General features: G+C 45.6%; 1 pseudogene; it reads right to left on the minus strand.

The window, feature by feature from the left end:
- Positions 1–9,282: 9,282 nt before the first annotated feature.
- Positions 9,283–11,082, minus strand: LOC122055110 (annotated as a pseudogene).
- Positions 11,083–14,877: the final 3,795 nt, after the last annotated feature.

The raw sequence follows: 14,877 nt of genomic DNA on the forward strand, positions 1-14,877 counted from the left end.
CATATGGACTCCTCTTCCAACCGGCTTCGGTAAGAATATTACTTTAGTATTTGCTTTGATTGCTAACTAATTTCTTTTCTTTCCTTTGCAGCGGACATCGTCATGGATTCGATGATGGCCGGTGTTTTGAAGAGAAAGGCGGCGGCTCTGGAAGCCGCGGCGGCCAAAGAAATGGAAGCGCTCGGTATCCAGCCGGTCGGATCCCATGAAGGAGAAAGCGGGGCTCAGGCTGAGTCAACTGTTCCGGCTTCTCAACAGAACGTGGCGAGCGTAGCCACTCCCACTGGGGAACCAACTGTCCCCGAGGAAGGTTCCGCTCGGGAGGGAGAGCCACCTGTACAAAAGCGACACCGAGTGGAGACTCCCCTTCGGTCGGCTACCTCCGCGGTCCAACCATCCGAGCGGGTCACTGCGACTGCTCGGGGCAAGGCGCCAAAGGTCAAAGCCATTTCGTCCGACCGGACGCCTTCTGAATGGGATGAGCCGGCTGCTCCAATTGAGGCTACTCCGGTGAGCACCCTTCCGCCCGCTCGTCATTCCGTCCAACGTTCAACCATTCATTCCCAGTTTTCTGCGCCGGCTTCTGATCCCCTTCCCACCGCCGGTCGGACGATCCCCGGCCACAGCCGCACTATACGAGTCTCTCTTCATCTCCCGACTGAAGAGTTGCTGCCCGAGGCCGACCGCCCGACCGTGCCCGAGCACACCATCACCTTGAAGGGGCCCCTAGCCGAGATGTGGGCCGACGCTCGGGAGCGCGTCGCGCTGATCCCCCTTCGCAACCTGGCCAATAGCCACATGCAGGAGGCCACGGGGGTAAGATCGTTTTCTCTGAAGTTCTGCCTGCATTTTTCCGATCGGTTGCTAACAATTTTCTTTTGCCAGAGATGGGTGGAGGAGATTGCAGTCTCCAAACGCCTAGCCATGGTGGACGAGGAGTTAAGGCAACTGAAGGCGGCTAGCGGTCCGTCCGACTCTCAGGGCCCTTCGTATGCCGAGCTGCAAAAGGAGCTGAAGAAAGCTCAAGCTTTGTTGGCTACCGAGCAAAAAAAGACGGCCGATCAGGCCCATGCCTTGGCCGAGTTCGAGCGACAAGTCAAGTCGCTCGACACAAAAATAACTTTGGCCACCACTCGGAAAATACGGCTATCTCCGATCTGGAGAAAAAGAACGTGGAGGCTCGGGGCCTGGAGCTGAAGATAAAGGAGTTGACAGAGCAGCTCGACAGGGAGAAGGCGGGCCGCTCGGCCGACGCGTCCAAGCTTTAGAATCTGAATGAGGCCCTTACTAGCTCCCAGGCGGCTTTCAAAGAATATCAAGATGCCGAGCCGAGTCGCCTCGCTGCCTTAAGACAGAGCTACATCCGCTCGCCTGAATTCTCGGAGAAAATATGCGAGCGGATGTACACAGCCTTCGACTTGGCTATGACCGCCACCACCACTTATCTGAAGTCTAAGGGTCTTCTTCCGGAGTCTACTAATATTCCGGCCGACGATCAAGTGGCGCTTCTGAGCAACATTCCCAGGGACCTCTATGATTTCATTGAGTAGACGTCTGTAGGTGTAGTTGGGTCGCTAGTCCAAAAAAAATAACCTTTTTTGTACTTAGGCCGCTTGGCTTTGAGTTCTAATCTTAATGCAATATTTTTCTTTCACGTATTGTCTCTTTGCTAGTGAATATGTATGTTGTCTTCTCGCACTTCCGCTTGGCTAAATATGTAACATTTCGACTGCTTAATATTCAGCTCTGATCGCAGAAATTGCTCGCTAGATCCCAGCAAGTACCCTTGAGTGCTGGGCCGAGCGGACCATAGAGACGCGCTAACAATATTGAAGGCGAGTTTCTGGGGCAACTGCATCCCTTTTATGGGCATCTTCCGCCGGATGATTTATAGGCCTCGATATTTAACGCGTGAGCTCGGCGGTCTTCCGCCGGAGGGTTTATAGACGCCGCTCGTCTCGATATTTAACGTCGGAGCTCGACGGTCTTCCGCCGGAGGGTTTATAGACGCCTGCTCGTCGATCTTTAACGTCGGAGCTCGGCGGTCTTCCGCTGAGGGTTTAGACGCCGGCTCGTATCTCGATTTTTAACGTCGGGCTCGACGTTTTCCTTCGGAGGGTTTATAGACGCCGCTCATCTCTCGATATTTAACGTCGAGCTCGGCGGTCTTCCACTCGGAGGGTTTATAGGCGGCTCATCTCTCGATATTTAACGCCGGAGCTCGGCGGTCTTCCGCTCGGAGGGTTTATAGTCTCTCGATATTTAACGTCGGAGCTCGACGGTCTTCCGCTCGGAGGGTTTATAGACGCCGGCTCGTCTCTCGATATTTAACGTCGGAGCTCGACGGTCTTCCGCTCGGAGGGTTTATAGACGCCGGCTCGTCTCTCGATATTTAACGTCGGAGCTCGACGGTCTTCCGCTTAGAGGGTTTATAGACGCCGGCTCGTCTCTCGATCTTTAACGTCGGAGCTCGACGGTCTTGGGCTAATCTTTAACACAGCCGCTCGGCAAACACGCTAGCCATCCTTTTAATTTATTTCTGCTTCCTGCATTACAAGGACATGGGCGACTAGAGTATACACAAATGAGTTACACTAGTGCACCTTTTATCCGGCACGATAAGGCTGGAGATGATTCGCACTCCATGGCCGATCCAGCTGACGTCCGTCTTCATCCTCCAAATAGTAAGCGCCCGAGCGGAGCTTTTCGATAACATTGAAGGGGCCCGCCCAGGGAGCTTCCAGCTTGCCGACGTCGCCGGCCGGCTTGACTTTCTTCCAGACAAGGTCGTCGACCTGGAACGATCTGGGGATCACGCGTCTGTTGTAGTTTTGCTTCTTACGTTGCCGATGCCATCAGCCGGACGGACGCCTTGGCTCGCTCCTCTTCAACCAAATCTAGCTCCATGTTCCTCCGCTCGGCGTTGCCTTCATCATAATTCTGGATCCGGGCGGACTCGATGCCGACTTCAACAGGAATCACCACTTCGCCGCCGTACACCAGATGGAAAGGCGTGACGCCCGTTCCTTCCTTTGGAGTCGTTCGGATGGCCCATAAGACGCCCGCCACTTCATCCACCCAACTTCCTCCCAAATGGTCGAGCCGAGCGCGCAGAACACGAAGAATTTCCCGATTGGCTACTTCGGCTTGACCATTGCTTTGGGGGTACGCCACGGAGGTGAAGTGCTATTCAATGCCGAAGCTTTTGCACCAATCTTCGAGCAATTTTCCTGTGAACTGCCGCCCGTTGTCGGAAATAAGTCGACGAGGGATGCCGAACCGACAGATGATGTTCTGCCAAATAAATTTCTTGACCATCTGCTCGGTGATCTTGGCTAATGGCTCGGCCTCCACCCACTTGGAGAAGTAATCAACCGCCACCAATAAAAATTTTCGCTGTCCGGTTGCCATAGGAAACGAACCCACGATATCCATTCCCCATTGGTCGAACGGACAAGAGACGGTGGCGACCTTCATTTCTTCCGCCGATCGGTGAGAGAAATTATGATACCTTTGGCAAGAAAGGCACGTCGTGACGGTCCGAGCGGCGTCTGTTTGTAAAGTTTGCCAGAAATATCCGGCCAACAGGATTTTCTTGGCCAGCGATCGTCCTCCCGGATGCCCACCGTAGGATCCTTGATGCACTTCTTGGAGGATGTACGCCGCGTCTTCCGGGCTCACGCATTTCAGTAACGGGCGGGAGAAAGCCTTCTTGTAGAGTTGATCTCCAATAAGTGTGAATCGACCGGCTCTCCTCCTCAGTAGTTGGGCCTCATCCCGATCGGACGGTGTAGCACCCGAGCGGAGAAACTCCATGATGGGTGTCCGCCAGTCGCTCGGAGATGTGAGGCCCTCCATCCGATCGACGTGCACCACCAAAGATACTTGTTCAATTGACTGCTGGATGGCGATCGGCGTTATTGAGCTTGCAAGTTTGGCTAACTCATCAGCCGCTTGGTTCTCCGCTCGGGGTATCTTCTGGATAATAACTTCCCTGAAGTCGGCCTTGAGTTTCTCGAAGGCTTGAGCGTAAAGCTTGAGCCGAGCGTTGTTGATTTCAAAAGTAGTTTGAATGGAGCGTTACCCGTCCGACCCCTACATGCCGGGCGGCCTGTAAGCCAGCTATAAGGGCTTCATACTCTGCCTCATTATTCGTAGCTCTATAATCCAGCCGGATGGATAAGTGCATCTTCTCTTCTTGGGGAGACTGCAATAAGACACCAATACCGCTCCCGAGCTGAGTGGAGGATCCGTCTACAAATACCTTCCACATGGCTTCGGGCTCTGGTCTTTGTACCTCGGTGACGAAATCTGCCAAGGACTGCACTTTTATCGCCGACCGGGGCTGGTATTGAATGTCAAACTCGCTCAACTCCATTGTCCATTTGATGAGCCGTCCGAACGCTTCGGGATTCAACAGCACTCTTCCCAATGGGCTATTCGTCCGGACGATGATAGTATGAGCCAAGAAATAAGGACGGAGGCGCCGAGCGGCGAGGACCAAAGCGAAAGCAAGTTTCTCGAGCCCAGTGTAGCGAGATTCAGCATCTTTTAAAATATGGCTCAGAAAATACACTGGCTCTTCTCCGCTCGACCTTACTAATGCTGAGCCGACGGCTTGTTCAGTAGAAGATAAGTAGATACAAAGTGGCTCACCTGCAGCTGGCTTGGCTAGTACCGGAAGAGAATTCAAATATGTCTTCAGATCTTCGAACGCCCGATCACATTCTTCGTCCCATTGAAACTTGGCGGCTTTGCGCAAGATTTTGAAGAAAGGCAGGCTCCGGTCGGCGGTTTTGGAGATGAACCTAGACAGGGCAGTTATCCGACCGGTCAAACGCTGCACTTCCCTCAGATTTCTTGGAGGCGGCATGTCTTGTAGAGCTTTCACCTTACTGGGATTTGCTTCAATACCCCTCTCGGTCACTATGTAACCTAAGAAGCATCCTCCTTTTTCTCCGAATAGACACTTCTGAGGATTTAGTTTAACGTCATACCTTCTTAGCGTTCGGAAAGTCTCCTGCATGTCTTCCAAGAGATCAGCCGCTCGGACGGACTTGATGAGAATGTCGTCCACGTATACTTCCAGATTTCGCCCGATCTACTCCTTGAATACTTTGTTCATCAGGCGTTGGTAAGTGGCTCCCGCGTTCTTCAATCCGAACGGCATCACCTTATAGCAATAGGTGCCGTCGGCTGTAACGAAGCTAACTTTTTCTTGATCTTCCCGAGCGAGCGGCACTTGATGATAGCCTTGGTAAGCGTCAAGCATACATATTAATTCGCAGCCGGCCGTAGAGTCCACCAACTGATCTATCCGGGGCAGAGGATAAAAGTCTTTCGGGCAAGCTTTGTTGAGATCCCGAAAGTCTATGCATACTCTCCACTTATTGCCGGGCTTGGAGACAAGCACCACGTTAGCCAACCAGCTTGGGAATTGGACCTCGCGTATGTGGCCGGCCTCCAGAAGTTTCTCAACCTCCGACCGGATAATGACATTCTGCTCGGCGCTGAAATCTCTTTTTCTCTGCTTCACTGGCCGAGCGTCCGGTCGGACATGTAGCTCATGCTGCACTATGCTCGGCGAAATTCCAGGCAGCTCGTGCGTCGACCAGACGAAGACATCACAGTTTCTCTGGAGGCATTTGATCACTTCCTGTTTTCGGCTTTCCTCCAAGTCGGCCGCGATGAACGTCGTGGCCTCCGATCGGGTCGGATGAATCTGCACTTCTTCTTTTTCTTCATAAACTAAAGAGGGAGGCTTTTCTGTTATAGCGTTCACCTCGATCCGGGGTGCCTTCCGAGCGGAATTGGCTTCTGCTCGGACAATCTCGATGTAGCATCGCCGAGCTGCCAGTTGATACCCTCGTACTTCTCCCACTTTATCCTCGACGGGGAACTTGATCTTCTGGTGGAAGGTGGAAACGGCCGCTCGGAATCCGCTGAGAGTCGGTCGCCCCAATATGACGTTGTACGCCGACGGAGAGTCCACCACGACGAAGTTTGCAGCACGCGTCCTTCTGAGCGGCTCCTCTCCCAGCGATATGGCCAGATGAATCTGTCCGACCGGCTGAACTTCATTGCCCGTAAACCCGTAAAGGGGGGTTGTCATGGGCAGCAGCTCGGCTCGATCAATTTGCAGTTGATCGAAGGCTTTCTTGAATATGATATTGACCGAGCTCCCTGTGTCAATAAAAACGCGGTGAATAGTGTAGTTGGCTATTACCGCTTTGATGAGAAGGGCGTCGTCATGAGGGATTTCAACTCCTTCCAAGTCCCTGGGTCCGAAATTGATTTCGGGTCCGCTCGCCGTTCCTGGCTGCAGCCGATCGCATGGATCTGAAGCTGTCGGACGCTCGCCTTCCTTGCTCGGTTGGAATCTCCTCCGTTCGGACCACCAGCTATGATGTTTATCTCGCCTCTGGAAGTATTACTTCTATTTTCTTCTTCCCGAGCGGACGGTCGAGATCGTTCCCTAGACATGCGGCGATTCTCCCGCCTCGGAGAGCGATGCCGATCGGGAGTCTGATGTTGTCGCCTGTCAGATTGCGTCCGCTCGACTTCATGAGGTCTCTGTCGCCTATCGGATGAAGGAGATCGTCGACCATCATTTCGAGGAACGGGATGAGCAATCAAGGGAAGACTTCGACAATCCCTTGTGTTGTGCGTATCCGTCCGGTGGAAGGAGCAGAACATCGGGGTCCATTTCTTCTTTGGCTTGGGCCGAGCGGAAGATACCTCTTGCACGTGGGACCTTGCATGGGGGGAGCGTATTTCTTCGACCCTCGGTCCTCTGGGTGGATGGGCAGCGTGCGGCTTCCGCTCGGCAATAGGAGCCCGCTCGATTGGTGTTTCTTTTTTCCGAGCTGCTTGGGCTTCCTCTACGTTGATGTATTCGTTGGCCCGGTGTAGCATGTGGTCGTAGTCTCGGGGCGGCTTGCGAATGAGCGATCGGAAGAAATCCCCATCCACTAGGCCTTGTGTGAAGGCATTCATCATGGTCTCCGAGGTGGCCGTTGGAATATCCATGGCCACTCGGTTGAACCGTTGGATATAGGCTCTGAGCGGCTCTCTTGGCTCTTGCTTGATTGCGAATAAGCTGACACTCGTCTTCTGATAACGCCGACTGCTTGCAAAATGATGGAGGAAGGCCGTTCGGAAGTCCTTGAAGTTTGTGATGGACCCATCTGGCAACCTCCGAAACCACCGTTGAGCCAATCCAGAGAGGGTGGTTAGAAAGACTTGACACTTCACCCCATCCGTATATTGGTGAAGGGTAGCAGTGTTGTCGAATTTACCCAGATGATCATCCGGATCGGTGGTCCCATTGTATACGCCGATCGTCGGGGGCACGTAGTGCTTTGGCAGAGGATCCTTCAAGATGGCTTCTGAGAATTGGCGATTAATCCCTCGGGCGATGCGTCCGCTCGGGGGACTTTCCTTTTTCTGTCTTCTCGTCTTGGCCTTTCATCAGAAGAAGATCCCCGATCTCTATGGGTTGCTGCAGCTTCGGGGGTGCGGAATAGGGCCCGATGAAATGCGACGGTGGCCTGCGGTGCTTCCGCTCGGCCACCAGACGCGGACGTTGCTTGCTGCTCTGGCCGCTCGGCTACTGCTTTCTGTTTTTTCTCCACAAGCTTGGCGGCCCTCAACTCGACCAGAGCGTCGAGTTCCTCCGTGGAGAGCGTTACTGTGTGTTGTCATCTAGTCTCGTCCATTGCTTCTGCTCGGATGCAGGAGCATTCCCACAGACGGCGCCAAATTGATCATGTCCGAATGCTGAATCAATGGACGCTGGGCACGTGGCGCTCCTCGAATGCTGACGTGGATCTTCGACTGGTCGCAAGAAACTCCGGCGAACCTGCACAGAAGTCGGGCCGGGAAGGGGTTCCCGGCGGCGACCCTCCGACGCTCAAGTCAGGCAAGCAGATGAAAAAAGTGGCTTCCAAGATGTTAAACGCGTACCTCCGGCGAAAGGTGAGGGCCTTTATATAGGGCAGCGGAGAAGCGAGTGTACACCTACCGAGGTGTACACGTGTCAGCGGCCCATACCCCAGTAAGGACTTGTCAGTGAGCTTACCTGACCCATACTGCTACAGTCCAAGCATGTCCTCGATGGGACAGCGGAACCCCGTCATAAGATTTGAAGTATGGCCTACATGTGGACCATACCCGCTGTCAGAAAAAGATGTCACTTGTCCTTTTGCCCTTACTCCCTGGAGAGAGTCCGGCCGGCCGACTTTCTCGACATCCGGCCGGACGTATGTGGTGCTTTACTTGGGGAGATTCTTACTCACGTGCTTTGTGGAGACTGTTAGCAGTGCTACCTGATGGCTTTGGCCGAGCGTGAAATTCGATCGACCCTGCGATCTTATCCGCTGAGCGCCGGAACACTGACTTTCGACGATACACCAACCATCACCTAGACACCGGCCAGCCGCCCAGACGGTCGAACCCGCCCCTCTCCGCCCGGCCATCTGCTACTTTGGCTTCCACGTGGCGTTGACTCCTCCGGACCGGGGGGGGGGGGCCTGTTCTTACAACCAGATCAAAAACCATCAACCATAGAATTTACAAAATGATCCAGAAGTATCCCAAATGAAGTTCAGTCATCTTTTGAAGTTTAGTAATTTATACCTAGTAATGAATATAGTCTAGTACACAATCCGTTCATTCGGAGCGCACTTCGTCAATTTCTTCGTTAGAGTAAATTATTTTCATGAACTGTTAAGAAACCCAGATTATATTAGTAAAAAAATCAGTAATGAAGAAGCAAAATTAAATAAAAGAAATTATTTGAGAAAATTGAGAATATATCAAATATTACCATGGAGATAATTGAATTATTCGCACTGGTAGCATTTCCTTCAATAATTTCTCTCATAAATTCATCACATAAAATTCACATTGTTTCACATCAGGTTGTCGAGGACCCTATGTTAACAAAAAATTATCAACGAATAATACATATTTAAATATTTTTTAATTAATCACAAGTAAACATATGTGTGTATATATAATATACAAACTTTTACAACTTCCCACGTAGGCTTCGTTTTCCCTTTCCTTTCCTTGTTCGAATTGAACAATTTCAAGCTCCTTCGTACAACAAGAGTTGACATATGAGTAATAAATTACATGCTTAATTAAAAAAAATATGTACCCACATATCCACTACATATTTCTAGTCCTCATAACGATTATGATGACTAAGTGAATCGAACAAATAAACTATCTCCACATAAGGGTCGATGACAGTCAAAATCTAATGACAACTGAAAATTAACTGCAAAAAAATTTTCAACAATTACCAAGAGAAATGTTCATATTGATTGGATCGACCAAGTTAAAAAACATACATAAGGTCATTTTTCATTGTTTATTCTCGAGTTGCATATGTCCATACAAATAACAATAACAATCAAACTTGTCCTACTAGGTGGGGTAGTTGTATATGTCCATGAAGTGAGAAATGATGTATAAGAATATTTTCCCGTAAAAAGACATTGTCGATGACGTGGAGAAGTTTTAATAATATCTTAACTAGGAAATAGAAGTTTAGTAGCCATAGCATTTGAAGAAAATAAACAAAAAATAATACAAATATAACTTACATGGCATGTAAAGTTGCTGAGAAATTTGACATGGTAACTCCTGGAATTTGTCCCTCAAGCTTGTCCCTGTCTAATCGCAACTCTAAAAGATTCTTCAACTTACCAAGTTCTGGAGGTATCATACCAGTCAAACCATTGGAATGAAGATCTCTATAAAAAGAGATGAAAAAGGGAAGCCAATTAACGCAAATTAGCCACCAAATTCACTAGCGTTCAAAATCCAAGCAGTGATTACTTCGTACAATTTTGTGACAACAGTTAACTCTCCAAGCATAGGAGGTATAGGACCAATGAGTCTATTTACACTCAAATCTAACAGAGTAAGGTTCTTCAGCATTAGGGATGGTAATTTCATCCGAATTCGATGGAAAATTCGACATCCGACCCGAATAGAGGAGGGTATGGAGGGACTATCAATACCCGATACTCGACCCGAATACTCGATTAAATAATATATATACATATATTAAAGAAAATTTTCTTTTCTAAAATCAACTTACTATTTTTTGTTGATATTAGTAGGCCTATATAGATGTTTAATCTATTTTTTTTAATTATATATATATATATATATATTTTTAATAGGATGTTAATTTTAATATGTTTTTGTTGAATGATAATAGCTCGATAGAAAGAAGAAAAATTACACGTATAGAATATATCCGGTCTTTTAATGGGTATGAGTATACCCATTGGATATCTTATACCCGATGAGTATGAATACGGAGGATATAGAATTCGATCCGAATCCGACCCATTGTCATCCCTATTCAGCATCCCTATTTCCATTGAAATTGCACCTAAAAGCAAGTTATTTCTCAAATGCCTACATAATGACAGCTAATCTTCAAAGGAAGGCACGTAACACGAAGAACTAGGTCACAAGAAACAAAACCACATACAGTTCTTGCAAGCAACCGAGATATCTAAGTTCTGGAGTGAGAAATCCTTTCAATGATGACCCTGAAAGGTTTCTGCAAAAATGAAGATACAGTTCCACACTTCACATACTGAAACAGAATTTTCCTAAAAAAAAACACTAATAGAGGACAATTACAAACATGCTTTTCCCACGAGAAGAGATAAAGAGGAAACCGAGATCTAAGAGTGAAGACTCCAACAAAGCGCCAGATTTCTTATAGGGAAACAACACAATCCCGATTCACGGAGCAGGCAACGCCAGTCCAATTGCAAGGACTCCCATCGAGGGGATTCCAGTCGGCCAGAGCCGACAAAGGATCCTTAAATGCAGCACGTTTAAATGCGGCCAACGCAGAGACTACAAGGAACAATAGTTAATCCTGACATTATCTCAAAAAGAAAAAAAAATCGAGATCATTGGGATTAGAACAAGATACTCACTTTCATAAGTAGGGAAGGAGTAGACTTGAGCAAGAAACACCTCCCATCTGAAAGCAACAGCAACAACAGTAGCAACAAGAAACTGAAGCCCAACTAATCTCTTCATCCCTTAGTAAAGACCAGATTCGAAAGCGTCCATGAAGTTGAAAGAGAAGCAAAACAACAATTGCCACCGGGTTGGTGGTTGCGGAGGTGCGCTTTAAAAAGAGCCGCAGGTGAGAGAGTGCAGAACAATCCTTTTCTTGCTGGCTCACGGTGGAGAGGAAAAGAAAAAATGGCTAGGGTTTGGGAATGTGAAGGAGAAAACACAGCTCTGAAAAGATATTCGGAGAGAGGGAAAGTAAAATTGTGCTCGAGGGGAAAAAAGACCGAAGTCAAATACAACGATTTTATCAAAACTGTTGTCGTAGTCCCTAAAAATGCACTTAAAGACAACGGTTTAGAAAATCATTGTAAAAAGTATTGTTGTTTTTTAAAAAAAGTCGTTCAATGACAATAGTTTTCACAAAACCGTTGTCTTTTATATTTAATGGGGAGTTCAAAGACAACGGTTTTGTCAAAAATCGTTGTCTTTGATCAAATTCGCAATGATTTCTCTTAAAACTGTTGTCTTTGGGGTGTTGTCTTTTAACATTTTTGTTGTAGTGTAATTTATATTATTTTAATGCTATTTATTATGAAAATAGGAAGCATGATAGAATTAAGAAAAATCATGTGACTTGTCATGCTAAGACTACCACACCTAAGGCTAGGAAGGTAGATAAATTAAGCAATAACTCTAAGGATTTTAGTTATAGGCCTAAAAATAGGAATGCTCATATAAATCAGGACAAATCAAAATCTAAGGATTTAAGGTTGGAAAATCAAGCCTTGAGGTCAAGACTTGATGAATTAGAAAAGACCCTAAAGAAAATAGAAAATATTATTAAGGGTCAAAATGAGCATAACCTAGGGAGAGTTAGACAAGAATCATCTAGTAGTCATAGAGGTTTGGGATACAAACCCATAGCCAAGAAGGATGTTCTTCCTTATCATAGGGTTCTATATAGTTATGGAGTCAACCCTAGGTCTAGGGGTCAAATCAAATATACAAGGGAAGTTATCCCTAGAAGTATTTTTGTGAAGACTAATGTGACTAAGACTTCTAAGAAGTTTAAGAAAATCACCAAGAAGGTCACAAGGAAAGTTATAACTAGAGTTGATCTAGAGAAAGTGACCAAGGCTTCTAAGAAGACTAGAAAGGTCATTAGGAAGGTATCTAAGGAAGTTATCCCTAGTGAATACCTAGAACATCAAGGAGCACCAATCGGATTTGAGTTTTGAGGAGCATATTCTCTACACCCTAGATGAGTTTAGAGAGTGTTAACTCTAAATGGGTATGGTGGTTAACCCAACCTTGATAAAGTTGACACTTGGAGGTATTTTCAAGGTTTTTGTTAACCTTTGAAAAAGAAAAGGATTAATTGATTATTCTTTGGAAGAATAAAATGTGTCAAAATTTGAAGAATTGGACTTAATTTTAATTGGCACAACAAATCAAGAGTAAAAGAAATGTCAAGTTGGGTTTTGACATTTTCTTGAGAAAATGAAGGCAATCTAGGATCAATTTTAGTTTAGCTAAGGATTTAAGATACTTAGATAGAATATCTAGGTATATTTTATTTATGCTAAATTGTCATGCTTTGTTTGCTCATCATATGCCATGACATCATATTTTACATTCATGCTTATTATGAAAAACTAACAAAAATACCATGTCATGTCATACATACATCATGTAGTAATAGTATATTTTCTTTAAAAAAATACTTCTTTTTGATGTATGCCATAAAATTATCATGCATTATTTTTAATTCCTTTCAATTAAGGACAATGACATTTACTAACAAGTGACAACCTAGGTGGATGCTCATAATTCCTAAAATGATTAGATAAATATGCATGATCCCTATTTTAGGGCAAAACCAAAATCTACATCTCACAAAAATTATAAGGTGACTTGTATATGTTTTAGTACACATTAGATACAAGTGAGATGCTAGGATGATGAACAAGACTCAAGATATTGATTTAGTGCATCTATTTGAATTTTGATTTCATCAAAACACATAGTTATGTATACTCCAATCATTAGGAAAGTTAATATACAAGTCACGTGCATTGAGCCCAAAGAACATGGTTGGAAATTAATTTTGAAAAATATTTTAAATATACTTTGGAAAATCTTGGTGAAGACAATCTTTTGATATTAACCATCATTGAAATGTTAGACACAAACTTGGAAGAAACATTGAAGTTTTTACAAGTTTCTAATTTTGTGTCAATCATTGAAAATAGGAAGTATTTTCTTAGAAAACTATTTTTTTCTTGATAGTATATACCCTAAATAATATCTACAATAATTTTCATGATTTTTAGAATTTTATAGAATTTTAAGGTATTTCTGAATTTCGGTTGAAATTGGATTTCAGAAATTCAAAATCTCAATCGATCAGCCGATCGATTGAGATGGGTTTCCTGTGAGCAGAAGCTCACTGAATCGATCAGCCGATCGATTTATTTCTACCTGGATAAAGTAGTGGATCGATTCAAGTGTTTTCTCCATGAACAGAAGCTCGCGGAATAGATCAGTGGATCGATTGAAATGGTACCAATCTATTGAGTCCCAACCCAATCTATTGAGACGGCTGATTCTCGTTGGAAAAGTCTGATTTTGACACTTTAAGCTATTTTTAACCTCATTAACCACTCCTAACCCCTTGGAATATATTTATATACATTTAAGGGTAGTTTTCATGATGAAAACAAGGAGAAATGGTTAAGGAACACTAGATTAAAGTTAAGTTGAGGTATGCATTCAAATATTGATACTTAAACCTCAAAACTTCATGTTTTTGGGTTTCCTAAATATTTAGGAACTCTAAGTAATTGTTGGTGCAATGACAGAAGCTTGGAGCATATCTTTAGGGGGAGTTACTCTTTAAGGACATGAAAATTATTTTTCAAACACCTTGAAAGGTGGTTAACCTTCTTTAGAGTAAATGCTTAAGGTTGAGCATTGAAAAATAATAGAGAGTGGATATGTTCGTTGTTAAGTTGTGAATGCACTAGGATGAGCATTGTGAAGAAGTTTAATGCTCAAGGGTGAGCATTGGATACAATGAACGGTATGAGACATTCATTGTGGTGTTGTGAACAATGAGTAAAGTTGTGAACAACGTATGCATAACTTTTCAGGGGGAGAGTTTTTTATGTGTGCTAATAGGGGGATAATGTAGGGTTTAAGTTAGGCCTTTGTTCCTTTAGGAAAGTTTGGGGAAGAATGTAGGATCTAAATTATGCCTTCATTACCCAACGGGGGAGTTTGCCCTCTTGGAAAGGGAGAGAAAGAAAGAAACCATCATTCATGCATTGACATGAAGAAAAAATTGAGGTTATGGGATTAGCCTAACTTAAAGGTATTGTCAAACATAAAAAAGGGGAGATTATTGGTACAATATCCCCTGGGTCAGGTTGACCAGGTTAACTAAGCTTGAGTTGGTTCAAGCTTAAGTCTTGATATTTGGGTTTCGATGTTTAACAATGTATGGAGATTGCAGGAGCAATCATCCAATTGGGGAAATTGTTGGAGCAATTCTCCTCTGGTCAAGGTTTGACCAGTCTGGTGTGAAGAATAGTCAAGTAGGTCAAAGAGTTGACCGGATACTTGATTAGGAAAGTCCTAACTGGAGGTTAGGTAAGGGGGAAGTCTTGGTGAGTGAAGCCAGGCAGTTGAAAATCCTGGTGAGTACTGAAGTCAGGTGAAAGATCTAATGAGTGAAGCTAGGCAGTTGGAAAATCCTGGCGAGTGAAGCTAGGTGAAAGACCTAGTGAGTGAACCTAGGCAGGTGGAAGTCCCGGT

This window comes from Zingiber officinale, chromosome 3B (genome assembly GCF_018446385.1).
Source record: "Zingiber officinale cultivar Zhangliang chromosome 3B, Zo_v1.1, whole genome shotgun sequence".
Taxonomy (NCBI): Eukaryota; Viridiplantae; Streptophyta; class Magnoliopsida; order Zingiberales; family Zingiberaceae; genus Zingiber; species Zingiber officinale.